Source organism: Schistocerca americana, chromosome 2 (assembly GCF_021461395.2).
Source record: "Schistocerca americana isolate TAMUIC-IGC-003095 chromosome 2, iqSchAmer2.1, whole genome shotgun sequence".
NCBI lineage: Eukaryota > Metazoa > Arthropoda > Insecta > Orthoptera > Acrididae > Schistocerca > Schistocerca americana.
Window position 1 is genome coordinate 64398335 of NC_060120.1, and position 15130 is coordinate 64413464.

Genomic DNA, 15130 nt, shown 5'->3' on the forward strand with positions numbered 1-15130 from the left:
GTCTGGGGTACCAGGCGTTCCCCCTGCGGTCCGCGCCCGCTCACCACGACCTGTTGGAGCGTTGCCGCTCCGTTTTTCGTCTGCTGCGGCTCTGGATGTTCCCTCTGCGATCCGCGCCCACCAGTCCCACTTTTGGGTGTTCCATCTTCGGTCTGGTGCTCCTGGCAGTCCGTCAGGGGCTCGTTTACCATCTCCATGTCTCTGGTTCCTCTGTTTGTGTAGTGTTGCAGCTGGCCCCGTTGCCCCTTTAACAATTCCAGAGCCGGATCCCAGGCTCTGCTTAGCTGGTACCCTGTGTCACGATTCATAAGATCGTCAGCCATTTTAATCTCAATCGATTCTCTTATAACACTGTCCCAAAATCTGGGTGTTTGTGCTAGAATCTTGGTATCCTCATACTTCTTGGCATGATCTAGTTCTAGACAGTGTTCAGCAATGGCTGACTTAGTCACCTGTCTTAATCTAGTGTGCCTCTGATGTTCTTTGCACCTGATCTCCACAGTTCTTGTCGTCTGGCCAATGTAGGACATGCCACATTGACAAGGTATATTGTAAATCCCTGGTTTTCGTAACCCCAGGTCGTCTTTGACACTCCCCAGCAGTCCCCTGATCTTGTTGGAGGGACAGAAAACACACTTGATATTGTGTTTACGCAGGATCCTACTGATTCTGGCAGAAACAGAGCCAGCATAGGGCAGATATGCCATCTTCTTTGCTTCATCTTGGTCTTCTTCAGGAACCTGTGGTATAGTGGCTGGTCGGAGTGCCCTCTCAATTTGTCTGTCCGTGTATCCATTCTTGGAGAAAACTGTTTTGAGACGTTCTATCTCTATGGGTAGATTCTGTTGGTCTGATAGGGCACGTGCTCTGTGGACCAAAGTCTTCAGAACCCCATTCTTCTGCGCAGGGTGGTGACAACTGCTGGCCTGCAGATATAAATCAGTGTGTGTTGGTTTTCGGTACACACTGTGGCCAATTGATCCATCTGCTTTCCTCTGGACTAGTACATCCAGAAATGACAGCTGGCCATTCTTCTCCAGTTCCATGGTGAACTTGATATTAGGGTGGCATGAGTTAAGATGTTCAAGAAACTCATTGAGCCTGTCCATCCCATGTGGCCAGATCATGAAGGTGTCATCCACATACCTAAAGAAGCATGTGGGTTTAAATGTGGCTGTCTCCAATGCCCTCTCCTCAAAACTCTCCATAAACATGTTGGCAACCACAGGGGACAGTGGGCTGCCCATAGCTATGAAGTATGAGGATACCAAGATTCTAGCACAAACACCCAGATTTTGGGACAGTGTTATAAGAGAATCGATTGAGATTAAAATGGCTGACGATCTTATGAATCGTGACACAGGGTACCAGCTAAGCAGAGCCTGGGATCCGGCTCTGGAATTGTTAAAGGAGCAACGGGGCCAGCTGCAACACTACACAAACAGAGGAACCAGAGACATGGAGATGGTAAACGAGCCCCTGACGGACTGCCAGGAGCACCATACCGAAGATGGAACACCCAAAAGTGGGACTGGTGGGCACGGACCGCAGAGGGAACATCCAGAGACGCAGCAGACGAAAAACGGAGCGGCAACGCTCCAACAGGTCGTGGTGAGCGGGCGCGGACCGCAGGGGGAACGCCTGGTACCCCAGACCGTAGATGAAACCCCCAGGAGCGGGTTTGGTGGGCGCGGACCGCAGAGGGAACACCTAGAACCGCAGCGGACGGAAAACGGAGCAGCAACGCTCCAGCAGGTCACAGGAAATGGGCGCGGACCACAGAGGAAGCGCCTGCAGCCGTTGGTGGAGGGGGAAGGCCATAGGCATAAATACTGGACCAGGTCCACTCGAGGAGCAGTCTCAGGTCGCACCTGATGAAGGTCTCGAGCTACGTGACCGAAATATCGTGCAAGTACGACGCTGATATCCGGCAGAACACCCGACAACCCAAGATGTCAATGTACAGGATGCCTATAATTAACTTCCGCTACTTGAGGAGGTCCCCGTGAAAAAGTATGATATTATGACAATGAAACATTGTGGAGATGTTTTTAGAGACATGAGGAAGAGAAGTAAAGGAAAAAAACCCTTGAAATAAACACATTTTAATTGCTACATGAGAGGATAACATTTGTTAGTTGTGTACCACGTTAACGTTCCATATCACAAACATTTACTCAATGCGACAACTGTATACGTCCACGTAGTCCGGAACGGCACTAGAGATTGCTTTATTGCTTCCCGAAATAACACTGGACAATGGAATGTTCAACGGTCGTGACACTGCTCGTGTACGGCTTAAAAATGGTTCCAATGGCTCTAAGCACTATGTGACTTAACATCTGAGGTTATCAGTCCCCTAGACTTAGAACTACTTAAACCTAACTAACCTAAGGACATCATACACAACCATGCCCGAAGCAGGATTCGAACCTGCGACCGTAGCGGTCGCGCGGTTCCGGACTGAAGCGCCTAGAACCGCTCGTCCACAACGACCGGCTACGGCTTAAAGATCGCACATTGCATCCAGCATTCTCAGCCATGGCAACATTAAATTCTTCAACAATTTGTGGCGCAATTGGCTGTCTGTCTCTCCCGGAAGCAATTCATAAATTGCCAGTTAATTCCAACTTGCGAACCATGTGCTTCAACCCCGGTGCGGAAAGTATTTCTCCGTATTCCTTTAATACCTCGATACTGGCGAAGAGCAACAGCACTATTGCTGCTGCTTTGATAGAACAGCTATACGAGTAAAGCCCTGCTCACCTGGTCCAAATCCATGTTGACTGTCTGGAGATGCACTGCACACTGACGCTTGTGTTTGAACAATATGTCACTGTACCAGTAACGGCGCCTAACGGAAATTCATGACACTACGAGCGGCGTTTGAAAAGTCCGTGCAAAAATAAAAACTACTTATGTGTTTGGGGTAAACCTTTCTTATTTTTCGACGTAGTCCCCTTTTAGACTTACACACTTCGTCCAACGCTGTTCTAATTTGTTGATCCCTTCCGAATAATAGGAATTCTCCAAGTCTGCAAAATAGCTATTAGTTGTTGCAATCACCTCCTAGTTTGAATAAAATCTTTGTTCCGCCAGCCATTTCTTCAATTTGGCGAACAAATAGTAGTACGAGGGAGCCAAGTCTGGAGAACAGGGGGGATGTGAAGCGAGTTGGAATCCTATTTCCATTAATTTTGCGACCATAACTGCTGAGGTGTGTGCTGGTGCATTTCCGTGATGGAAAAGGACTTTTTTGCGGTCCAATCGCCGGCGTGTTTCTTGCAGCTCCGTTTTCAAACGGTCCAATAACTATGAATAATATGCACATGTAATATTTTTACCCTTTTCCAGATAGACGATGAGGATTATCCCTTGCGAATCCCAAAAGACAGTCGCCATAACCTTTCCGGCGAAGGACTAGTCTTCGCCTTTTTTGATCCACATTCTGCCTTGGTAACCCATTGTTTAGATTGTTGTTTGCTCTCAGGATTGTAATAATGTGTCCATGTTTCACCCACAGTGACGAAACAACGATTTAAGTCCTGCGAATTCTTCCTGAACAGCTGCAAACCATCCTTTCAATACTTAACACGATTCCGTTTTTGGTCAAGCTTGAGCAATCGCGAGAACCCATCTTGCGGATAGCTTTCTCAAGTTCAAATGTTTATGCAAAATATTATGTACCCGTTCATCGGAGATGCTCACAGCACTAGCAATCTCACTCACCTTAACTCTTCTGTCATTCATCATCATATCATGGATTTTATCAATGATTTCTGGAGTTGTAACCTCCACTGGGCGTCCAGAACGTTCAGATCACTTCTGCCCATATGGCCACTCCGATAATTTTAAAACCACTTATGAACCGCTCTAATCGAAAGTGCAGAGTCACCGTAATGTTTATCAAGCTTCTCTTTAGTCTCCTGAGGCGTTCTGCCTTTCATAAAGTAACATTTAATCACCACACTAAATTCTTTTTTGTCAGTTTTTTTGACAGTTACTCGACTTCTATGATTCATAAACACAAAGAAATAGACCAATATGGCAGAAACTTGGTATGCATTCTTTCCAAAGATGCTACTAACTAAACATGACCTCGATACGCGCCGGTGGCGCCATCTTTCGGACTTTGAACGGAACTTTTCAAACGCCCCTCGTAACACTACTACAACGCAAACCCTGCAGCGCATAGTCTGAAAAATATTCCTATAAATTTGGGTACCCATACGGTAAATGGTTTTCCGTCTATACTGGCTACAGTAGCGAAAGTTTAACTATGATCATCATACATTATGCTGAAAGGAAGAGAATCTCGCGGGTGTCCCTCTACTGATAGAGGATAGGTAGAATATGGTGTAAGTCACATCTTCAGGACGACAATATAGGTCAAGGTAAGTGGTCGCATTTAGCTCGCATATGTACGTCGTTAATCTGTTACTGTTTAACCAGCTGGACGGTTGAATGAGTTCTCACTGAGGCAGTGCACGCTACTTCTCAACGGCACTTCGTAAAGCAGGAATGATTAGAAATGAATGTAACGTATACTAAACTCTAAACTAAACTCCGTCCGAACAGGCCTCGGAAAGCGCAACGGTACCGACCGATTTCCGTTTCATTCTCAGCCGATAGGCGTCACTAGATGCGGATATGGAGAGGCATGTGATCAACACACCGGTTCCCGACCGTTGTCCGTTATCGTGACCATAGCCGCTACTTCTCAGTCAAGTAGTTTCTCAATTGGCCTCAGAAGCGCTGTATGCACCCCACTTGCCAACAGCGCTCCGCAGACCCAACCAAGTTCTAGCCAAGCCCGACAGCGCTTAATTTCGGTGATTTGGCGGCAACCGGAGTTACCAGGGCGGCAAGGTGGTTGGCAATGTGACGTATGGCGAGAGAAAGTAAGTATACAGAGAACTTATGCAGCATTACTACCACAAAGTAACTCACCGGTACGAAATATTAGTCAGCCCCTAAAACGGCAATCTGGTCACTTTGGAGCGCTTCAGAAGGCGTAGAAGGCAGTCATACGACCCTCTAGAGCTGACGCAAATATGATAACGAAGTGCTGTATTTTTGTCAATGGGTTTTACAGTATCAGCGCACATGAATCGAGCTGTTGACATGACAGAATATCGGAAAAGAACTATCGCCTTTGGACGTGTCCATGACAATATATGAATGAAAAGTAGGCCGATTTCTTTGTGTATCAACGTTGACTGTCCATCATGTACCGCAGACAGCCAAGTAAAACAGCATAATAACAGGAGTCGTCAAAGAATCCCTACCGACAGGGTCACCCCTTGTCAACAGTCTGCTTCACCCCGGCAGATGTTGCTGATGTGATAGAATTCAGGTTTGTCTCAACAAGTTTCTGAGAGAACACTGAGAGTTAACGTGCAGCCAGTGGATTTTTTGAGTCAGGTACATCGCAAAAAGCGAGGTAAATTATCTCTGTGAAGATAATTTTCGGAGTATCCCAAGGAAGTGGGACAGGACTGTTATTGTTTACAATGTATACTGGGTCTTTCTCCTAAGAATCATCAGGCGCATATTCTCTCCTGTTTTGGCACATGTTTGCAATTTTGTTTTTGCAACGTGTAGCTGGTTTCAGTCCAGATAAATGATGTTCATTACGTCTCTCATACGATTCCCAGAGTCAATGAAAAGCGTCAATCTGTTTTCCATTACAAGCAAAATGACTTTTAAAGTAGAATTTTACGTACCCATTCGAGAGAGCGGTCGCAAAAAGTCTAGTGCGATGTTCATTTTACGGATATGTACACTATTGGCCATTAAAATTGCTACACCACGAAGATGACGTGCTACAGACGCGAAATTTAACCGACAGGAATAAGATGCTGTCATATGCAAATGGTTAGCTTTTACGAGCATTCACACAAGGTTGGCGCCGGTGGCGACACCTACAACGTGCTGACATCAGGAAGGTTTCCAACTGATTTCTCATACACAAACAGCAGTTGACCGGCGTTGCCTGGTTCAAAAATGGCTCTGAGCACTATGGGACTTAACATCTGAGGTCTTCAGGCCCTTAGAACTTAGAACTACTCAAACCCAACTAACCTAAGGACATCACACACATTCATGCCCGAGGCAGGATTCGAACCGCGACCGTAGCGGTCGCGCGGTCCCGGACTGAAGCACCTAGAACCGCTCGGCCACACCGGCCGGCGTTGCCTGGTGAAACGTTGTTGTGATGCCTCGTGTCAGGAGGAGAATTGAGTACCATCACGTTTCCGACTTTGATAAAGGCCGGATTGTAGCCTATAGGGATTGCGGTTAATCATATCGCGACATTGCTGCTCGCGTTGGTCAAGATCCAATGACTGTTAGCAGAATATGGAATCGGTGGGTTCAGGAGGGTAATACGGAACGCCGTGCTGGATCCCAACGGCCTCGTATCACTAGCAGTCGAGATGGCAGGCATCTTATCCGCATGGCTGTAACGAATCGTGCAGCCACGTCTCGATCGCTGAGTCAACAGACGTTTGCAAGACAACAACCATCTGCACGAACAGTTCGTCGACGTTTGCAGCAGCTTGGGCTATCAGCTCGGAGACCACGGCTGCGGTTACCCTTGACGCTGCATCACAGACAGGAGCGCCTGCGACGGTGTACTCAACGACGAACCTGGGTGCACGAATGGCAAAACGTCATTTTTTCGGACGAATCCAGGTTCTGTTTACAGCATCATGATGGTCGCATCCGCGTTCGGCGACATGGCGGTGAACGCACATTGGAACCGTGTATTCGTCATCGCCATACTGGCGTATCGCCCGGCGTGATGGTATGGGGTGCCATTGGTTACACGTCTCGGTCTCCTCTTGTTTGCATTGACGGCACTTTGAACAGTGGCCGTTACATTTCAGATGTGTTACGACCCGCGGCTCTACCCTTCATTCGATCCATGCGAAACCCTACATTTCAGCAGGATAATGCACGACCGCGTCTTGCAGGTTCTGTACGGGCCTTTCTAGATACAGAAAATGTTCGACTGCTGCCGTGGCCAGCACATTCTGCAGATCTCTCACCAACTGAAAATTTCTGGTCAATGGTGGCCGAGCAACTGGCTAGTCACAATACACCAGTCACTACTCTTGATGAACTGTGGTATCGTGTTGAAGCAGGATGGGCAGCTGTACGTGTAGACGCCATCCAAGCTCTGTTTGACTCACTGCGCAGGCGTATCAAGGTCGTTATTACGGCCAGAGGTAGTTGTTCAGGGTACTTGTTTCTCAGGATCTATGCACCCAAATTACGTGAAAATGTACTCACATGTCAGTTCTAGTGTAATAAATTTGTCCAATGAATACCCGTTTATCATCCGCATTTCTTCTTGGTGTAGCAATTTTAATGGCCAGTAGTGTATTTACAGGGACAGCAATGCAAGCGGAACAACTAGCACTCTAGCATCGACAGCACCGCACTGGCTCATACTCACTGCTGCCGGTTGTCAGAAGTGTGGTGATTTCTTATGTTTTACTGTTCGTGTTAATACGTGCCGATAAAACGAATATCGCAAGAGACTAATTTTGGAACGCTCTGTCGAATGGGCACGCAAAATTCCGATTTAAAAATTGTTTTGTTTGAAACGAGAAAGAAACCGACGTTTTCGGTCGACGTTGGGTATCGGATGAAACATGTGATGATACAGTATTTGTTTGGGTTGACACCATCTACAAGTTGTATCAGTTAAATTGCAAATATCTACCGAAAGACCAGCGAAAGGGCGCCTGACAAATCTAGAGAGATACACACTGTATAAATGGTTTGCCAGAACTCTTTAAGACTGCACGTAGATGATGCGGTGGTCTGTAAAAAGTAGCATTGCCAGAAGACAGTACGATTTTCAGAATGATTTGCAGAGGATTGATAAATGGTGCAGGCTCCGACAGTTGAGCCTGAACGTAAATAAATGTAAGATTTTGAACATACATAGGAAAAGAAAGCCACTACCTTACAACCATACTGTCGGTGAGAAATAGCTGGAAACAGTATCTACCGTAAGATATCTACGAGTAACTGTCCAGAACGACCTTAAGCAGAATAACTTTATAGAACAAACAGTAAGAAAAGAAGGTGCCAGACTGAGTTTCACACGAGGAAACTTAAGGAAAACTAAGTCATTCATGAAGGGACTGCCTTATAAGGCGCTTGCTGGACCGGTTATTGCGTAGGACTGATAGAACAGACACAGAAGATACGACGAAGAGCGGCGCATTACGCCGTGGTATCGTTTAGTCGGCGCGTGGCATTATCGAGCTGATCGCCAAACTCCTTTGGCAGACGTTACACGAGAAGCGTTGTGTATCACGCAGAGGTTGACTACTAACGTTTCGAGTCAGCACTTTTCGGAATGAGTCGGACAACATATTACTTCCACTCACATACATCTCGCGTAATGACCACGACAAGAAAATTCGAACCAATATAGACGCTTACTACAAATCGTTCTTCCCACGCACCATTCGTGAGTAGAACAGAGTAGGAGGAGGGAGGGAGGAAGCAGTCAATGGTGCAAGACGTACCCTCCGCCAGACACCATTAGGTGACTTACGTAGTATGATGTAAATGTATATGAAAAGCCGTTGCCTACAGCGGCACATAAAGCTATCCGTTTTTTGGAAATTTGTGGTAAGGTGTTATGGGACCAAAGTGCTGTGGTCATCTGTCCCTCAGCTTACACACTGTTATACCGGAGCCAAGGTAACCACTGAGGGCCGGAAACACACATTACACCATAGAGGACGAGGTTGGTAAACACCGGCTATTTACATACAAGATAATGGAAACAGACATTCCAAGCACTACTTCCTGCAGCGGGAGCTCGAGACATGGCGTGCGGGAAGTATCATTACGCCGAAAGCTGACTGGCTGGAGACAGCTATTTAGGGGCTAGAACTAGCCCCGAAGTTACAGTTCACGTCGGATGTCGACGTCGTGTACTGCGACCATGAAGATTACGTCTTCGTCTCTGAATTGGACTGTTACTAGTATATGTGTGTTACCATGAACCTTTGTGGAAATTTAGAAGTGACTTTTTGTTTGCCTCAATTAGGAGACACTTACTGGCATCGTTATTGTTACCTTTCGTTTGCTGTTCAGTCATCAACCTTGTGAACTTACATCAATAAAAGTTGTGTTTGTGAAAAATTGCGAATTGTCAGTCACAACACACACTATTTAATCTAACTTAAACTAACTTACGCTAAGAACGACACACACACACAGCCATGCCCGAGGGAGGACTCGAACCTCCGACGGGGGGAGCCGCGCGGACTGTGGCAGGGCGCCTTGACCGCGCGGCAAAGCTATCCGTCAACAGTCGTCAACAGTGAGCCAAACAACTCATAAATTGGACAGCAGACGAATCAAGACGTATAGTATGATGCAAAAAGTCGCGATTTTACACCTTTTCAAACGACAGATGGCAGATGAGGCGTCTGACCTACATTGTGAAGAAGGTGCAGTTCAGGCCGGAGGTTGTCCCGTGGTGTTTCCCTATCACACAGATCTATTCAATCAGATTATTGTAAACATGAAAAATGACGATTATTTTAACATTCTCGATGACCAGGTGCTACCCTTTCTTGTACATATTCGTGGGCTCCCAGCTTCCAAAACGACGATATCCATCTTCACAGCACTGCAAACACAACAGCGCACGTCAGCTGCCCACTAAACCATTCGACCTTAATCCCAATAGCGAGCGTCAGGGATTATTTGGAACAGAGAGTAAAATGTAGCAAATCAACATCCCTACAATGTGCTACCCCTATGAGGTCTAGTCAGCAAACAGTGGTTTCATAGGGATGTGGCACACCGGAATAAACTTGTGGACACTTCTCCTCGCCGAATCTCGCACTGGAGAAGTATGTGCCGAGTAAGAGCATTGGGGACGGAAAAGACACACCTTGGTTTAATAATAAAATTCGGAAAATGTTGCACATACAAAGACTGTTGCACTCTCGGTTCAGAAGAGAAGGCGCAAGTGACGACAGGCATAGGTCAATATAAAGTCATGTGTTGGAAAAAAGATCGATGCGCGATGCTTACAAAAACTACTACTGCTACCGTCATACCTAAGCAAAAAGTCTTGCCGAGAATCCGAGAAAATTTTGGTCCTAAGTAAAATCGCTAAGTCGGTCTAAGGCTTCCACCCAGTCGCTCGTTGACCAGTCTGATGTGGTAGCAGAAGACAGCAAAACGGAAGCTGAAGTTTTAAGAGGCTCGTACAAACATACCGTTTGACTGTCGTAGAGACTTCCGTATGGAGGCCATAGTAATAGGCACCCTTGGCGTAAAGAAGCGACCGAAAGAGTTGGAAATAAATAAGTTACCAGGCTCTGATGGAATTCCAGTTCGGTTTTACAATGAGTACTTTACGGCACTGGCACCTTACTTAGCTTGAATTTGTCGCTAATCTCCCGCCGAGCGTTAAGTAGGGATGAGAAAAACAGACCGGTTAAAACCGATACCAGTATTTTTTTCTGAATAACCGGCTTTTTAGGTATTTGTTTGGCCTGTGTTAAAATAGATTTTTCTCATTTTTTTACGAAAAACTGGGTAAAAAATTCAGAAGATATATAAATGACCTTGTGGATGACATCGAAAGTTCACTGAGGCTTTTTGCGGATGATGCTGTAATATATCGAGAGGTTCTAACAATGGAAAATTGTACTGAAATGCAGGAGAATCTGCAACGAATTGACGCATGGAGCAGGGAATGGCAATTGAATCTCAATGTAGACAAGTGTAATGTGCTGTGAATACATAGAAAGAAAGATCCTTTATCATTTAGCTACAGTATAGCAGGTCAGCAACTGGAAGCAGTTAATTCCATAAATTATCTGGTAGTAGGCATCAGGAGTGATTTAAAATGGAATGACCATATAAAATTAATCGTCTGTAAAGCAGATGCCAGACAGATTCATTGGAAGAATCCTAAGCAAATGCAATCCGAAAACAAAGGAAGTAGGTTACAGTACACTTGCTCGCCCATTGCTTGAGAACTGCTCACCGGTTTGGGATCCGTAACAGATAGGGTTGATAGAAGAGATAGAGAAGATCCAACGGAGAGCAGTGCGCTTCGTTACAGGATCATTTAGTAATCGCGAAAGCGTTACGGAGATTATAGATAAACTCCAGTGGAAGACTCTGCAGGAGAGACGCTCAGTAGCTCGGTACGGGCTTTTGTTAAAGTTTCGAGAACATATCTTCACCGAAGAGTCAAGCAGTATATTGCTCCCTCCTACGTATATCTCGCGAAGAGACCATGAGGATAAAATCAGAGACATTAGAGCCCACACAGAAGCATACCGACAATCCTTCTTCCCACGAACAATACGAGACTGGAATAGAAGGGAGAACCGATAGAGGTACTCAAAGTACTCTCCGCCACACACTGTCAGGTAGCTTGCGGAGTATGGATGTAGATGTAGATATCAAGTTGCCATAGCAGGAATTCTATAACTTTTGGTTTTTATTAAAAGCTTTTTTAAAAATGGAGTAATCTATATTCGTAAAATTTCCATTGCTTTGAAATATTGAATTATTATAGAAAAGGAGAAAATAGATCAGCACTATTTTAATAGAAATGCCCACCGTTAGAAACTAGCAACAAACACGTGACGTAAGTCACAGGACTTGCCCCCACCTGATCAATACGGTAGTTTCTTGCTGTCGTTCTCGAACATCGGTTGTACTGCAGAACGGCACCATCCTTAGTGGTAGCAATAAAGTACAATGCTCCACTTGCTTAAAAGATTAAAAACGGGAGGAGGCACAACAAACTTGTGATCCCACACAAACGGAAAACACCCACATTGTTCCCTAGAAGAGAAGTTAATGATATACCTATAATTTTATTGACATGCTGAACCCCTCAGGGTGAAAAACTCATACCGTCGAAAGGTGACAATACAGGAAGTCATCAACTTGTGACCTCCCACCCTCATCGTCGCCGCACCTGTCCTCTTCATCTTCGGACCCTTTGCAGGAGACAGTGAGACCGGTTTCTACAGCAGAGGCAACCCCATAGCGATCGTGGTATCCAACTCTTTCACCTTCATTAAAAATTTTCGATCTCCGTTCGGAAGTAACAGCAATAAGAAGCGGAAAATCGGTTATTTCAGAAACCGTGTATTTTTAGTGGCTTTAAAACTCAGGTTAAACTGGAGATGAAAAGAATCGGTGCATTTGGCAAGTTGTTGGTTCAGCGATAACCACCATCCCTAGCATAAAGTTCCAAGCGACTGGAAAAAAGGTCCAGTGACTCCGCTATATGAGAGCACTCCGTCTTCAGGCCACAAGTGGCCCATCGGGAGCATCTGACCGCCGTGTCATCCTCAGGTGAGGATGCGGACAGGAGGTGCGTGTGGTCAGCACACCACTCTCTCGGTCGTTATGATGGTTTTCTTTGACCGGAGCCGCTACTATTCGGTCGAGTAGCTCGTTAATTGGCATCACGAGGCTGAGTGCACCCTGAAAAAGGGCAACAGCGCATGGCGGCCTGGATGGTCACCCATCCAAGTGCCGGCCACGCCCAACAGCGCTTAACTTCGGTGATCTGACGAGAACCGGTGTATCCACAGCGGCAAGGCCGTTGCCGGTATATGAGAGGAGTAAGAGAAATTAGCTGCAAAATTGCAAACCAATATCCTTAACATCGGCCCCTCCAGAATTCTTGAACATAACGTCAGTTCGAATATAACACATTTCCTTGCGACTGAAAAGCTTCTGCCCATGAGTCAGCACGGTTTTCGAAAACTCAACTTACCCTTTTCTGACATGATATTCTGTGAACTTTGGATGAAGGGCAAAAGACAGACTCCATATTCCTAGATTTCATAAAAGCGTTTGACACGGTCCAGACGGCTGATTGTCAAAGAAGGTACAAGCATACGGATTAAGTTCCCAGATACGCGAGAGACTCGAAGACTTCTTCAGTAATAGAACGCAGTGCGTTGTCCGTGATGGTGAGTTATTCATCAGAGACAAGGATTGCGCCAAGGAAGTGTGATAGGACCGCCGTTATTTTCATTATACATAAATGATCTGACGGACAAGTCAAGAGGCCAACTGCGATTGTTTGCTGATGGCGCTGCGGTGTAGGAGGAGGTGGCGTCGTTGAGTGACTGTCGAAGAATACAAGAGGACTTAGACAAAATTTCTAATTAGTGTGACGAATGGCAGCTATCTCTAAATGTGGAAAAATGTAGCCTAAGTTAATGCAGATGAGTAGGGAAGACAATCCCATAACGTTCGAAAACAGCATAAGTAATGTGCTACTTTACACAGTCAGGTCAGTTGAATATCTGGGGGTAACAGTACAAAGCGATACGAAATGAATCGAGCGTGTAAGGATTCTAGTGAGGAACACGAATAGTCGACTTCGGTTTATTGAGAGAGTCTTGGCAAAGTGTGATTCAGCTGTAAAGGAGACCTTGAGAACGCGTATAGAACGCTAGTGCGACCCATTCTTGAGAACTGCTCGAGTCTTTGAGATTCCCATCATGTCGGATTAAAGGAATACGCCGAGGCAATTCAGAGGAGGGCTGCTAGATTTGTTACAGATAGGTTTCTATCAACACGTAAGCATTACGGTGTAGTCTCGGGAACTCAAATGGGAATCCCTGGAGAGAAGGCGACATTCTTTTCGAGGAATAATATTGACAAAATTTAGATAGCCTGCATTTGAAGCTGACAGCAGAATGATTCTAACGCTGCCAACGCACATTCCGTGTAAGGATCACGAACACAAGATAAGAGAAATTAGGGCACATACGAAGGCACATAGACAGTCGTTTTTGCTCGCTCCATTTGAGAGCGTGCACCGTCTCCAGTGAAATATTACAAACAACTTGGGAATGACACTGAAAGAAAAAAAACATTTTAATATTAGATTATACGTGAACGCTAACCCCTCAGGCGAGATACAATTTTCTCTCATGCGTATTATTATTATTATTATTATTATTATTATTATTATTATTATATAAATGAGTGCAGAGAATAAATAGATAAACTCGAAACAAGAATGGACCAGATAGCTGAAAAAGAAGCTGTCATTTGTCTTATTTTAGCCGTTATGACTTCTTCACTTGTCTTCGTTGCGAGCAAACGGACATCTTGGCGAGTGCCGTTGAATGTAAGCAATACTGTATCTTTAGTCAGATAATATATTAGCTTCATGTTATTATTCACTTTTAATTTGTAAGAGGTGAGCCCTATCTCATGATCGCTTCCTTGAAATAACGTTCATTTTAAGTAATTTACAGCGCAACAATTGCGGCGGCCGTTGCAGCCAACGATGCCATTACGTGGCGATCTTAACTTATAAAATTAGCGGAAGCGAAAACCTCGCCCGCTACAATTATAACAACATTTTTTTCACAGCCTCCAGACGTTGCAGCAGAGCACGTAGTTTTAAGATTTCTATTTTCAGTTCAATAGCCGAGATCGAGAGCCACGACCCAGAAATAATTCTTTCGCGCGTGTGTGGGAAAAATGCAAATAATAATTAAGAATCTCATGCTTGATTAAACGTTACTAGCCGAGGCAATAATCTGAAAAAGTTTATTTCATTTTTCGACGTATATGTCCACGTTCTAAGATCAGTTTGTCTTATAGTTAGTAAAGTGACAAATAATTTTGCTAAAGATTAACTCTGATTAAAAGGACAATTTCCACAAAAGCAATTTAATATAAGTCAGAATCAAAACCAAATTATCAATTATTTTGAGCAAAGCCCACCACATTACGACAGCAATACTCCATCATTATCAAGGCATAATTTGTGTAAAAAAAAAAAATCACGTTGTCACGCGAGAAGCGGAACACAGACCAAGACTCTGACTCGGTACATTTGCCTTTCGAGGGCAAGTGCTCTTCCAGCTGAGATTCATCTTTTGTATTCGCCAGTTATACGTCCCACCACCTCCTTTCAATTTTTATTGCATTGACAATTACGTCTCCCTTAGTAGGCTTTCGCCGATTCACTTGCTTGTCTCCCTGACTTTACAAGTACTTCACAATAGGTATCTCTCCATTGCCAGCTGAGGTACACAAATTTATTGATCGTTTTCCACACGAGAAGTTCATACCTGAC

The 15130-nt window shown here is 45.1% G+C and overlaps 1 pseudogene; it reads right to left on the reverse strand.

The window, feature by feature from the left end:
* Positions 1–12512: 12512 nt before the first annotated feature.
* LOC124597503 lies at positions 12513–12630 on the reverse strand (annotated as a pseudogene).
* Between the last annotated feature and the right edge of the window lie 2500 nt (positions 12631–15130).